We start from the raw sequence: 15,261 nt of genomic DNA, 5'->3' as shown, positions 1-15,261 counted from the left end.
ATTTTTAATTAAAATAACTATTTTTAATATAATTAATATTAATTACCCGCGGGTTTGGCGGGTTACCCGCGGGTTTTGGCGGGGCGGGTGCGGATATAAAAGTTTTTGTTTGCGGGTTATGCGGGTCGAGTTTTTGAATCGAAAAAATGATTCGACCCGCGGCGGGGCGGGGCGGGTCGGGGCGGGTTGACCCGCGAACCCAGCACTAGTTCCAGGGGTACCCGTAGCTTTAATCAGCTTCCCCATGTTCAACCAATCATCAAAACAAAAGTGAATAGATGTACCACTGTTGACCTCAATCCTTAGAAAATTGTAGCTCAAATATTGAATCTTAAGTAGTTTTTCTCATATCCAAAAATCTTTATTGGTATCTATGATTTCCCAAAACGAGTTATACCTCAAGAAATAGTAGTGTATCCAACAGACCCATAACGAGAAAGGCCGTGTGAATAAGCACTATATAAGACTCAACACAAACACCTAGGTTGAATCTCTAAACCTTCTCACTCCTAGACCTCCCTCCTCTTTAGGATAACACGTCTTCCCAACCAACTTTTGCTTTATGAGTTTGAGTAGGTGAACCTGACCAAAGAAAACCGAAGCACAGACTTTCAATAATATCAAGGCATCTGTAGGTAAGATGAACACAAAACTCCAAAATTAACAATGCGAGAGATTGTGTATTTTATCAGCTGCAGTCTTCCTGCAAAGGACAAATTCTTATTTGACGAGCACAACATTCTACTTCTGATTTTATTAATCAATGGTTCATAATCATGAGGTGTAAGAGATTTTGTTGTCAAAGGAATCCCAAGATATCATGAGGTGTATTTCCAACACCTTCCCAAAGAAGTAGCCTTGTTAAGGAGAGGAGTCACATTTGGCCAAAGGAAAATATGGAAGATTTCATAGCATTGATGTGTAATCTCGACATCCTAGTGAAACGCTTCATTACCTCCATTACACCCTTAAGAGATTAACAATTCCATCAGTGAAAATCAAAATGTCATCAGTGAAGCTTAGGTGAGTAAGCTTGACGCTTTTACATTGTGAGTGATAATCAAACTCCCTTGCTTCTGCTTACTGGTTTAATTAATATCTTAGAAAGAATATTATTGAGAATAACGTACAAATATGGCGCGAGTGAGTATCCCTGCTCGCACTGGTAAAAAAGCCTTCCAGAAATTACAAGCCACACTACTACATTATTGAGAATAACATACAAGTAAACATACAAGTATTGTATTGTTCTGATGAAATCATAACCAATTACAGGCCACACTCCCACATAGAATTCCTTCGTAAATCCATCATGACCTGAAATTTTATCATTAGACAAAGATAGCAAATCTGCTTGAGTTTCATGAGCAGTAACAGGGGCAACAAGTGTTTCTGAAGCATTTCCTAGACATATTTAAGTCAAGAGTTTTTGGAGTGATTAAACATATATCTTCTCAGTGACCGATATATGGGTCTGAAGAAACTGCTGAAAACGTGAAACCGCTTCTCTTTTGATTTATGTGGCCGAGGTAAGTATTTCCTCATTTCCATTAAGAAGACTTTAAATTTTGTTCTTGGCTGCCCTAGATTGCACCAATAGATGGAAGAATAGAATATTATGATCTCCAGCCTGCAGCCATTTAATATACGACCCATGCTTAAAAATTTCTCCTTGATTCGTGCCAACTTATTCCATCATTCTAACGCCTCAGCTTCTTGCACAAAAGTGTCAGGATTTGTTCAAGCAAGAACTTATTCTAACATTCAAAAAGATCCTCATATGCTTTTTTCGTTCGACTAAGAAAATCTCCATAATGAGTTCTATTTAGTGCACTGATATCACTCAAATTACTCTAAGGAGTGAATTACTTTCTCAAATAAGAGGTTCAATTGTAGTATTTAGAGATCGAATCCACAAGGAGCTAGGACACATAATAGATCTAAGAAGTTTATGATTAAGCTAAGTAAATAATGTAAATAGTAAATTGCAAGGTAAACAAGGCAGTTGTTCAGTTGATTGGTTTGAGGTTTTGTAAACAGATTAGAAAGTATTAGATATAGGGTTTCTATTCAGGTAATTGAGATTATAGAGGTATAGAACACGTAGGTGTCAATCCTAGAACTCGACTTCTTATGTAAAGATATCCAGCTTTCACATGTGAGTCTTATGTTTTGACTAAGTCCAATATCTCAGTTGTCGTTTGTTGATACGGATCGAACGTCGATCGATGTTATGGTAAGAACGTCGATCGATGTTCTCTTAGACAGGCGTTAGCTAGTTGATCGATAGGAACACTAGTATTGTCTAAATCAGCTTCCACTTTTTTCTAGCAATACTAGCTCAATGGAATTAGTTCTGGTGCAGAAACTACCGTCGGAGTTTTCCACAATCCTTAGTTTAAGGTTCTAGTTAACTACTCTAGAACACAGACGTTAACCACAATTATTTGAAGGATATTTATCACCTTAGAAATTCTATATTTTGGGCTAATCCATCTTAACCTATTTGAACCCTAAATCTAACAAGAGAATTACTCAGACATATCAAAGCAATTCATAAGCATAAACTGAATAAAATGCATAAATAGATTAATATTAGAAATACTGGAGTTCTAATACAAATCTCTGAAGGAGTCTTGGATATTCTCTCCAAATCTACTAAAAACCCTAAGTGTTGTTTGTTGTGTGAAGTAGAAAGTAAAAAAGTGTATGTTGTCTAGAACAATGGCAAAGCATATAAATATTAGGTTCAAAGCAACCAGGGATATTTCTGTAAATATGTCATGACTTGGGATTTAAGCCAGCTTGAAACCTAGCTGGGTTTTGCGCGCTTTGCTGTCGATCGACGGCACAAGTTGTGCGTCGATCGATGTTTGTCTCTGATCGTCGACCTTCAGACAGGGTCGATGGCCAGCTACGAGCATCCTCTCATTTTATAAAATACATCCAAATCATCACTTTTCTCCAAAACACTCATGAACCTGTAAATGTGCTAAAAAGACTCCAAAACATAACAAATAGTTCCTAAAACATCTATATACCATGGCTAAAAATGGATAAAATCCATGATATATCAACTCTCCCAGACTTACCCTTTTGCTTTTCCTCAAGCAAAACAACGAGTAGTCTTTATGAAAGAGGTTTGAAAACAACAGGGACTCACACAATTCAAGAACTCACTATCATCACCTCTACAATGTTGCAAGCCACATCAAATCAATTCTAACTTTAGAGGTATTTTGTATACCATATCCTAGCTTAGCAACCAAATCCATCTAACCATCAACTTAGCTAATACTGTCTGACTCGCCCCTCTACTGATCTCATTTAGTACATATATAAAAGATGTAGGCTTTACCGTGGGAGTATTGATCAAAAGACACATGGACTCTTACTCAAACAAGTTTCTATACACACAGGTTGTTTTATCTGATCCCTTTTTCCTTATTTATCTCTCCTCTCAATTTCAATTCCAATGATGTTGCTACAGTCCATCTTTATTCATCTTCTTTTCGATTTTTCTCTTTTCTTTTTCTATATTCTTTTTAGTTCTTGACAAAGTGTAGGCGAATAAGGGGGTCACATGAGACACTCCTACCCATTGCTGGTTAGCTACGAGCTTCCTTTTATTTTATCTCTAAAATGCATTCAAATCATCACTTTTCTCCAAAACACTCATAAACCTGTAAATGTGCTAAAAAGACTCCAAAAGATAATAAATAGTTCCTAAAACATGGCTAAAAATAGGTAAAATCTATGCTATATCATTCACACAAGCTTGAATTGAGCATCTTCAGTTTCCTATGAAAACAAGTAAGGGCAGACCTGGAATGATACAGCCGAGAGAAATGTCCCATAATGCTTTAACTGTTGGTAAGAAAACCTCATGCTCAGCCAAGTAATTAAAAAATCTGAAAGGTTTTGTTGTTTCATCTTGACTACCAGCCAACTGAACCAGACACCTAGCATGGTATGAAACACCTCCTGCTTCAAATCAAGCATAAGATTGAGGGAAACATCGCAGCAAATCCCCATTCCCCAATGCTCTGCCCAGTTTCTTTCCAATAGGGTCCTCTTCTCGCTTGTTCCACCATGTAAAAAATAGCCACACTATGTAAAAATAGCCATGATATAAGGTAAATCCATATGTGAACAATCTATAATCACTTTGAAACTGTTTCATACCAACTTGATCAGTGCAACAGTTCATTGCTAGAGAATTCTCTGAAGAAGCAAAAGTGACATTGTAGTCTCGTAACAAAATCTAAGGTAAATTAAGATGACCATAAACTGCGTGAGTAGTACGAATCTCCTCCCATAATTAAACTCTCTCAGCTGATGTATTATAATCAGAGAACTCATATGAAATTTTGTTAGAGCATCTCCAACTCATCTTTATATTTTCATCTATAATAATATTTAGTGAAAAAACCACTTCAATCATCTCTATTTCTTCCTCTAAAATAGAGATTGCTATTTTCTCTATTTATGGAGGAAAAATAGCATTCTTATATATTTTACTTTATATATGAAAATTGCTATTTTAGAAAAATTTAGAAAAATACATTAGGGCAAATATTATATCTATTATAAAATTCTTCTATTTAAGAGAAAAAATAGCAAAATACATTGGAGATAGTCTTACCATTACCTTTTCTGACCAACCGAACCACATTCTTCCCAAATGAGGATGTCCATAATTCGTTATTGACTGGCAGTTTGGCATAGATGCTTCCATACACTTATGATGGTTGTCTTGTCGAACTGATCTTATTTCTACTACACATCCAAACAAAGGTTTTTCAGCTTGACTCCAGCTATGAATTGCTCTATGTTTACGTGAAATGTTGAAGCCACACATATTCCATACTAAGAAAGACATCATAATTTCTTACTGGAAGTTTTTTTATATGTAACCTGCGCACCACTAAATTTCAAATCCTTTGCTCTCACTATTTTCTTCTTGCCAACTTGTGTAAGGACACATTTTGTGGGTCATCTCCCTTTAAATTTTTTATCTACAGTCGAGGCTCCACACCCATCACCCTTATCTTGTACAAATTCACTTTCCTCAATTTCCTCTTCAACTTCTTTTGTATCCTCTCCAGCATCATCCTCAATGCCCAACAACGGGCTGAATCGAGAAGGAGAGATTACAGTCATGTCACCTTCTCGTCCCACACATTGTTGTCGTGAAGGACTTTGGTTTTGTAACTTACCACGGCCCATTGATCCCCTGCTAACCTCATTTGAAACCTTGTCAAATAAAGAGTTACTCGGTGGCCTTCCCATTTGAGTATCACCCTCTACGGTTGTAATTCCTTTTGTTATTTCTGCCAAAATCTATTAACCCCCTCAGATTGTCCATTATTCCTATATTTTCATTTGAATGAGCGACAATAGGAAACATTTCAATTTCACGGAGTAGATCATTCACCTCGTTGTTCTCTAGAACCATAACTTCCAAAGTTTCATGATGAACATCAAGTAACTCATAAGTCACTGCAACCTCTTTATTCTTTTGCAAAATGCTTACATTGTTAGCCCTACACTTTGTACCTTTATGCCTCCAACATTGACAAAATGTGCAGTGTGAAGGCAGTCAAGGGTAATTCACATCAATCGCACACGAGATGCCACTTTTATTCTTGTAAGTGATCATCTCGACCAATGGCTAATGCATATTCACTTCTGCCAATTGACGAGCTACATCTAATTGTCTGCATCTCTCAGTATTGGAATGAATTTTTGCAAACTTTCCAACCGATTTGGTCAGACACTTATGATCGAAACTGTTGGAAACTCTTTTTGAGATCGATCCACAATGGCATCAATGTTAAATCCGAAGGAGAGAGAGCCGACTCCAGAGACCATTTATTTACCACCAAAGAACATCGGCAATGTGTCAGTACTACACTGGATCACACGATTCCTCATATACATGATTCCTCATATGACAATTTTCAATCTGAAACAACCATATTTTTATCAATAAACTGGACATCAATCGTGGATCGGCTTTTTGGAGAAAACGAAATTAGGAATATCTTAAAGGCAATTCAACCATAATACCAAATTTGGCGTTTTTGTTTAATTTTATTTTTCATAGCCAATCACAACACTAAATTTTGCACTAAAAAATATTTTATACTACTATATTACTCCCTCCGTATACAAATATATGATGTTTTAGCCTTTTACCTTGTATACAAATGTATGATGTTCTACCTTTAATTAATGCACTTTGCTTTAAAAATAAAATATAAATCAAAATGTAAAAATGTAAGTGGTTGAATTTTATTGAAAATCAAATAAAACTTTAAACTAACTAAAAAGTAAAACCAAAAAAGTAATAGACAAAGGTAAATATTTGATTTCTCTTAATATGTGTGAACAACCTTAAACATCGTATATTTGTATCCAAAGGGAGTAACTATACTAGGTAATAACCCGCGTCTTGCGCGAGATGAAATTATTAATTTCGTTATTTTTAAGATAAAAAGACATTAGGTCTGTTTAATCTTGATAGCAGTTCGGTTTTAGGTTAGTTTTTTTGTTTCTAATCTACTAAAATATAACTACCTTTCTGAATAAATATTTATTTTGTTTATTCAGTTAAAATGTTTTATGTTTTTTGGTTTCTTCAATGATAACCAAAATCTACTATTATTTATTTGGTTTCATGTTATAGTTAGACAGTTCTGATGTCGAACTAATGATTTCATATTATAATTTCTAAATGCATGAAAAATCAAATCAAATGTAGAAAATAATTGAAGAAAAAGAAGAAAACTATTAAGAAAAATCATTTCATTAGAATTTGGTCGATGGTGAGAGGAAACATTAAAAAAAAAAGAATATTCCAGCTTCCAAGAGAATTAAAATCTTCACTTGTAGTGAATATTTAGTTATATAGATGCTCACATCAATGTGCACATGTATGTAGGGCGAGACAAAATATTCATTAATTTTGATTCGATTTGTTATCCTTTTGATTCGAACATAAAATCTGGATATTCAAACTCTACGGAGCAAAACAAATACTGATATGCAATATCCATAGAAAACAAAGCAAATCACAAATATTTATATTTATAGAAAAAAATATCAGATTCAATTCGTTATATTCTATATATACATATATTTAATGAATTATATATATAAAATATATAAATAATATATTTTACATAAGTTTTACAATATTTTTATTTACTAAATATATTAAATTAGTTATTAGTATTCAAAAAAGTAAATAATTTTATTATTTTTTAATAAAATTTTATTATTTTATATTATTTTATATTTTTTAATTAATTTATTTATTTTTACGGATCGAATCGGATATCCGATTAAAAATCTAAAATTTTCCGGATACCCGGGACACCGTATATCCGGATGGCTACGAATCAAATCAAATCGGATAATTAATTAGTCGGACGAAACGGATCGGATCACGAATATCTCCAAAACCCCAGACATCTGATTTGTGCCCACCTTGTGTATGTAAAATATAATAAAGGTGATTGATAAATATATAAAGATACAATTAATTAACATTAAAATACATTTTTTGTTCAAAATAACACATGAAATATAAAATTCTTAAAATAAAAATTAAGTAAAAATAAAATAAAGCTAGATATTAGTGAATTTTTTGCAAATTTTTTTATATGTAATCTTTGTTTAATTCGTAGAACTCTGCATTTGAGTTTTATATTGAAAAAAACGTAAAATAATATATATTATGAACACATTTATGTAGAGTTTGGCTGAAAAGTTTTCTACACTTGACACGTGGCAAACATAATGTGAATAATGTTTCTCTTTTAATATATATATCGATTATTAACTTTATAAATTTAAGAAATAATTATTATTTGTAATTGGCTAGTTACTGCACGAACACAGACAACCACGACGTCGCTTTTAGGTCCACCAGAAAGATTTACCGTAAGAGATTGATTGAAAGCAGGAAGTCTATCAGAGCAACATGATACAGAGGAGGAAGGGGAAGAGGAGGAACCAGAAAAAGGGAAGAGAAAGTGAGGGGTGACTAGCAACAAAACGTCACCGGCTATCTAATTTTTTTTTAGAGTGTTCGAGAGAGAACAACTTTTCATTTTTTTTCAGTCAAATCTATATTGAACCAGATTAGCTTAAATAAACCTAAAAACACTTACAAAACTAAGAGCATGTTTAATGGTAAAACTCTTAAATGTCTCTTAAATGGGGTAATAGAGAGAGACAAACAAAAGATGAAGAAGTAATGGAAGTATCGTCCATTCCTTTGCTTAAATAAGGTAAGTCCCACCTTTTTTTTTCCTTTTTTCCTTTATTTTAATTGCAATTATACTTAACAACCCTTTTTTAAGGGACATCAATAAACCTGCTCTAACAAACCTAACAAAAACCTACGCGTAACGACTTTCAAGTAAATAAAACTATGGCTGCAACTGGATTATTTAAAAAAAATAGAATAATGTGGAATTATTTATTTCATTAATTCCATATTTTTTTACCATGTTAATATATATATTGATTCAGAAGAAATACTGTAGAATGAATCCTTTTTTAACTAATTCTATTTATTTTATTATATCCCCTTTTATTCCACTAACTCAATTTCATAGTTACCATTTACGGCCTATAATTAATACATTGACATGTAGGTATAAAATTTATAGAAATTCATATCCAAATCCTAGCCTCTCATGTCGGTTCGTATGGTGACCAGGTTCTACAACTCCGCAACTATTAGGGTTCCTCTATTCCTCTCTTCTCGTTTCCTTTCTCCTCGCTGCAATAGTTACTGGAGCAATTTACTGCCAACGAGGGGGATTTCCCGTTCCATATGTCATTGCTCTTCTTCTGTGTTACAAAGTTTGTCAAGGCACACAGAAAACAATAGTCGTTGTGCTACTGATGCGACCCTTGACTCAGTGGTGAAGATCTTCACCTTCTGTGGCAAGGCTACCTTAGTTGAACCTATTAAGCCCAGTGGACCAGAAGATGTTAAGACGATGGGTTTCACTCAGACAAAGCCCAGAGCATCTTCGGCTACAAGACAAACATCTTCAACGGTCACAACTTCAGTCAAGGAGAAAGGCAAAGCAGCCAAAGGTACGGAACCCTCACCTCCCAAGATGCAGCTCAGCAACAGATACGACGCTCTGAAGGATAAGGATGACCGAGCTGTCAGAGACACCTGTCAGACCTCTAGATTGTTCCAATCGTTTGTATAAATAAACCTAGAGTCACTCTTGTAATCTTCAAATTTGAGAATAATAAACTTCAGAAACATTCAGTAAAGTTCTCTATTTTCCATAGCTCTCTGACTGCGCTTATGATATCAGAGCCATGGATGGGAATCAACCTCCTGTTACCTCTCTCACGATCACTCAGGTCGTCACTTTGAAGCTCAAGGAAGGAAACTACCTTCTATGGAAGCTTCAGTTCGAGCAGTTCCTGTCAAGCCAGATGCTTCTTGGCTATGTGACCGGAGCTCAACCTAGTCCTGCCGAGACGATCACGGTTCGCAATGGAGATCAAGAAGTCGAAGCCCCAAACCCTGAGTTTCTCCGGTGGTTGCAGAAAGACAAACTCATTCTCGCTTGGATCTATGGTACTCTGTTTGAAGACGCTTTGAAATCTATTTATGGTCTTCAGTATTCCCAAGAGGTTTGGCTTGCGTTGGGAAAGAAGTACAATAGGGTTTCAGCAACTCGACGTCTCGATCTTCAGCAGCGTGTTTAAACGACGGTCAAAGGCAACAAGACGATGACTGAGTACCTTTCTGAAATCAAGTCTCTCAGTGACCAGCTTGATTCGATTGGTGATCCAATCACTGAGCATGAGAAGATCTACGGTGTATTGAGCGGCTTGGGTCGAGAATATGAAGCTGTTACCACCGTCATTGAGCACTCGATGGATGTCTTCCCTGGTCCGTGCTTTGAAGATGTCGTTCACAAGCTCACTGGCTTTGATGATAAGCTCCGAACCTATCAGCAGCAGACTGATGTTTCACCTCATCAAGCCTTCTATGCCAACAGAGGAGGATACTCTGGACGAGGAAGAGGCCAGAACAGAGGAGGCTATCGTGGTCGCGGCTCTTACTCAACGCAAGGTCGAGATTTTCCTCAGCAGTTTGGTCAAGGCGTGCAAAGGTCGTCCTCTGCTTCTGACAATCAACGTCCTACATGTCAGATATGTGGCAAATACGGCCATCCAGCCTACAAATGCTAAAAGAGGTTCGATGTTAACTTTGTGTTCAGTGATCCTCCTCCCCAGGCAAATGTTCTCACAACGGTGGCAGCTCACAACCAGTCCACACCATCAGGAGCTGAGTGGTATCCAGACAGTGGTTCATCGCATCATGTCACGAACTCGGTTGATCATCTTGATGCAGCTCAGCCGTATGCTGGTTTGGATCAGGTTATGGTTGGTAACGGTGAGTTTCTCCCCATCACTCATGTTGGTTCTGCTTCCATCCCGACTCAGTCAGGTAAAATCCCTCTTTCTGATGTTCTTATATGCCCTGATATCACCAAATCTCTGCTGTCAGTGTCAAAGCTCACAGATGACTTTCCCTGTGAATTTACTTTTGACTCTACTACTGTGTGTGTAAAGGACAAAGCAACCAGCAGAGTTCTCAGTAAGGGTAAGAAGGTTAAAGGACTTTATCGGCTGGATGTTCCGCAGTTCTTGACGTTTTACTCCTTCAGACAACAAGTTGCAAGCGATGGAGTGTGGCACAAGAGACTAGGCCATCCAAATGATCAAGTTTTGAAGCATCTTTCAACAATAAAAGCAATTTTGTTCAATAAGACTTCTCAGTCAAAGTGTGAATCATGTCAACTTGGCAAGACATGTAGACTTCCCTTTTTTAGTTCTGATTTTCGTTCAAGTAGACCTCTTGAGAGGATACACTGTGATGTATGGGGCCCTGCTCCTGTTGTATCAACTCAAGGCTTCAGATTCTATGTAGTTTTCATCGACAATTACTCAACATTTTGTTGGCTCTACCCACTTAAAATGAAGTCTGATGTGTTTACTATCTTCAAAGCCTTTCAATCTCAAGTCGAAAATCAGTACAAACAGAAAATTTCAGTCTTTCAGTCTGATGGTGGTGGCGAATTTGTTAACAAGAACCTGTCTGATCACTTCACAGCAGCTGGAATCAGACATTTTATCTCTTGTCCTCACACTCCAGAACAGAATGGCATTGCAGAAAGGCGTCACAGGCACATCACAGAGTTAGGCTTGTCGATGATTTATCAGAGTCATTTGCCCTTAAACTTATGGGTTGAGGCTTTCTTCACGTCTGCCTTCCTTAGTAATCTATTACCTACAACGGTCAACAACAAGATGGTCAGTCCTTTTGAGCGGTTGAATGGAAGTCCTCCCATCTACACTGCATTAAGAGTATTCGGTTGTGCTTATTACCCTTATCTGCGACCTTATGCCAACAACAAGTTTGATCCAAAATCTCTTCTCAGTGTGTTTGTTGGCTACAACGAGAAGTACAAAGGGTATCGCTGTTATCACCCACCTACTGGTCGTGTCTTTATCAATCGTCATGTGCTTTTTGATGAAGAACGAATGCCGTATAAAGACACTTATCAACATCTCCTTCCGTCTCCATCTACTACTCTGACTACAGCGTGGAGTCTGCAACATAAAACAATAGACTCAGCTCGTGAAGACATTATGAACCAGTGGGTTGATGAAGACATTGGTATATCAGTTCCTCTTTCTACTCATCAGCCAAATTCTCCTGGTGCTTCTCAGCAGTATCAGCAGGGAACCAACACAGCTCAGACTCGTCAAATGCATCACAGCCTCCACTGGATCCTGTCATTCAAGAAGTGGATCAACCAGTGGGCAACACTCATGGCATGACGACAAGAGCAAAAGCTGGTGTTATGAAACCCAACCCGCGATATGATTTAATCATTGTAAAAGGAGTTCCCCAACCTCTTAGAACAATAGCTGAAGCTTTGAAGCATCCTGGTTGGAATGCAGCAATGGGAGAAGAGATTGGTACCTGCAAGGAGACTAAAACTTAGAGTTTAGTATCTCTACCACAAGGGACCACTCCCATTGGTAGTGGATGGATACACAAGACTAAATTGAACGCAGATGGGACTGTACAAAAGCTTCGTTCAAGACTGGTTGCTAGAGGCAATGAACAAGAAGAAGGAGTTGATTTCTTAGAGACTTACAGTCCGGTGGTTCGAACTGCAACGGTTCGAATGGTGCTTCACCTTGCAGTTATTGAAAGGTGGGACATAAGCAGTTAGATGTCAAGAATGCATTTTTGCATGGTGACTTATCTGAGACAGTATATATGCGACAACCACCCGGGTTTGAAGATAAAGAATACCCTGAGTATGTTTGCTTGCTTCACAAGGCAATATATGGTCTCAAACAAGCTCCTCGTGCTTGGTTTGATAAGTTCAGTTCCTACCTTATTCAGTTTGGCTTCGTCTGCAACACTTGGCTTCCCTCACTGTTTGTGTATCAGAAGGATCGTGATGTTATCTTCCTGCTCCTTTACGTTGATGATATGGTGCTTACTGGAAACAATCAGACGCTGATACAACGACTGCTTAAAGACCTGAGCAAACAGTTCCATATGAAGGACATGGGACCTCTCAGTTATTTCTTGGGCATTCAGGCGCAGTTCACTCCAACAGGACTGTTCCTTAACCAAGAAAAATATGTAGCAGATCTTCTTGAAGCCGCAGGAATGTTAGACTGTGCACCCATGCCAACACCTTTGCCTCTGCAACTTGATAGAGTCCCACATCAAGAAGAGTACTTTGAAAACCCAAAATACTTCAGAATTTTAGCAGGGAAGCTTCAGTACCTCACCCTTACCCGACCAGACATTCAATTTGCTGTCAATTTGGTTTGCCAAAAGATGAACAAACCGACGATGGCTGGTTTTCATCTTCTGAAACGAGTGTTGCGTTATCTCAAAGGCACGATTCAGATGGGTCTGTATCTCGAGTCCGATACAAATTCACAAGTGAGAGCTTATTGTGACAGTGACTGGGCAGGGTGTAGAGACACGAGAAGATCAATTGGAGGTTTCTGCACTTTTCTTGGCACAAACATCATTTCTTGGTCGGCAACAAAGCAAGATTCTGTCTCTAGATCATCCACTAAGGCTGAGTACAGAACCTTGTCTGATATTGCTGCAGAACTATCTTGGATATGTTCGATTCTGAAGAGTGTTGGAGTTCCTCAAACTGAAGTAGCTGAGATATATTGTGACAACTTGTCGGCAGTTCACTTAATTGCTAATCCGGTACTGCACAAGAAGTCCAAGCATTTCGCTACTCATTACCACTTTGCGAGAGAGAAGGTTGCTGCTGGGACCTTGGTGGTGAAACACATTCCCGCAGCTCAACAACTTGCAGACATCTTTACTAAACCTCTGCCTCAGCACAGCTTCTATGATCTTCGTTTCAAACTCGGTGTGGTCTTTCCACCCACCTCGAGTTTGCGCGGGGGTATTAAGCCTAGTGCACCAGAAGATGTTAAGACGATGGGCTTCACTCAGACAAAGCCCAGAGCATCTTCGGCTACAAGACAAACATCTTCGACGGTCACAACTTCAGTCAAGGAGAAAGGCAAAGCAGCCAAAGGTACGGAACCCTCACCTCCCAAGATGCAGCTCAGCAACAGATATGACGCTCTGAAGGATAAGGATGACTGAGCTGTCAGAGACACCTGTCAGACCTCTAGATTGTTCCAATCGTTTATATAAATAAACCTAGAGTCACTCTTGTAATCTTCAAGTTTGAGAATAATAAACTTCAGAAACATTCAGTAAAGTTCTCTATTTTCCATAGCTCTCTGACTGCGCTTAGAACCCTAGCAGAAATGGCATGCGTCAGGATCCTCGTGCGGCTCTGGTATACCCAGAAACCAACCATCTCTCTCTAGTTTTTGGTTTTGTGATTAGGATTATCCCCAACGAGGATTTGGGCTAATAGCTAAATTTATGTAGTACGTGTTTAAGGGTCATTGGTTCAAGTCTCATTGGAAAGGGTTTCCTATCCAAAAAAGAGTGAATTTAAAATGGTTTGGTCCTAGTCTAGGGGATATACATGCCTAAAACATCTTGGTAATCGATCTAAAAACAAATTAGTACTTTCCACTGTCTGCTTTTCTATAGTTGACTTATATCTTACGGTGGAATCTAATGTAGGATTTGTGATTTCTGGAAGGAGGATTCTTACAAACTCTCATGTTGTGGATGATTCATATGACACATATGTGCAAGTGAGAAAGCATGGTTCATCCACTAAGTACGAAGCAATAGTTGAAACAGTTGGATTTGAATGTGACTTGGCCATCTTAGGTGTTGATAATGAAGAGTTTTGGGAAGATGTAAATTCTTTGGAACTCGGAGACATACCCTCTATCTATGAAGATGTCTCCGTTCTAGGTTATCCTCGTGGTACGTTTTTGATCAAAACGCTTTTGTATGAGTAACATGTTTAACTACTTTGTTGTATATGGTAAAAGACGGTGATAAGAATAACTAATGAGTTATGTTGGGCACAGGTGGTGACACTATTTGTGTTACAAAAGGTATTGTGTCGAGAGTTGAATCTGGTGAATATATGAACAGCTCCATCGAACTATTGAAAATACAAACAGATGCCACTATTGACTATGGAAATAGTGGTGGTCCAGTGGTATGTGGAAACAAAGTCGTTGGTGTAGCATTTCAAGGTTTTCCAAATTTGGAAAAGACAGAGTGAGTTGACAAATCTTGAATATAATTTTATATCCAAGTCCAAGTTTTGCAAACAAAAGTTCTCGCTAACCTTTTTTTTTGTTGGTTTCTAAGGAAGAGGGCATCTTCTCCGGGGACGAAGCAAAGACAAAAAAGATGAAAACAAAAGAATAAAGACTGACGAAGAGGGGGAAAAACTTCGGTCTCGGCAAGATCGCCATCTTCCTCCACCAACACATGATGGAATCATTATATCTATTTAATGATTAAACAAGTCATCCATTTCTTTATGGTTTAAGAAGAACGAGAGAGATGAGATTCCCAATAATCATCTCACGACGTAAACACATCTTTTTAATTGTGAAAACAAGAATCCATGACGATAGCGACCCTCGTATCATGTTAATGATCGACATTATCTTCATACGACAAGATCGGTCTAAAGAGATCATATGCAGTTCGAGAACTTATCAATCGTACAGTAACTACTAATTAATCAAGACAAGAGA

Source organism: Brassica oleracea, chromosome C9 (genome assembly GCF_000695525.1).
Source record: "Brassica oleracea var. oleracea cultivar TO1000 chromosome C9, BOL, whole genome shotgun sequence".
In the NCBI taxonomy this organism is placed as follows: Eukaryota; Viridiplantae; Streptophyta; class Magnoliopsida; order Brassicales; family Brassicaceae; genus Brassica; species Brassica oleracea.
Note: the sequence above shows the minus strand (reverse complement) of the source record.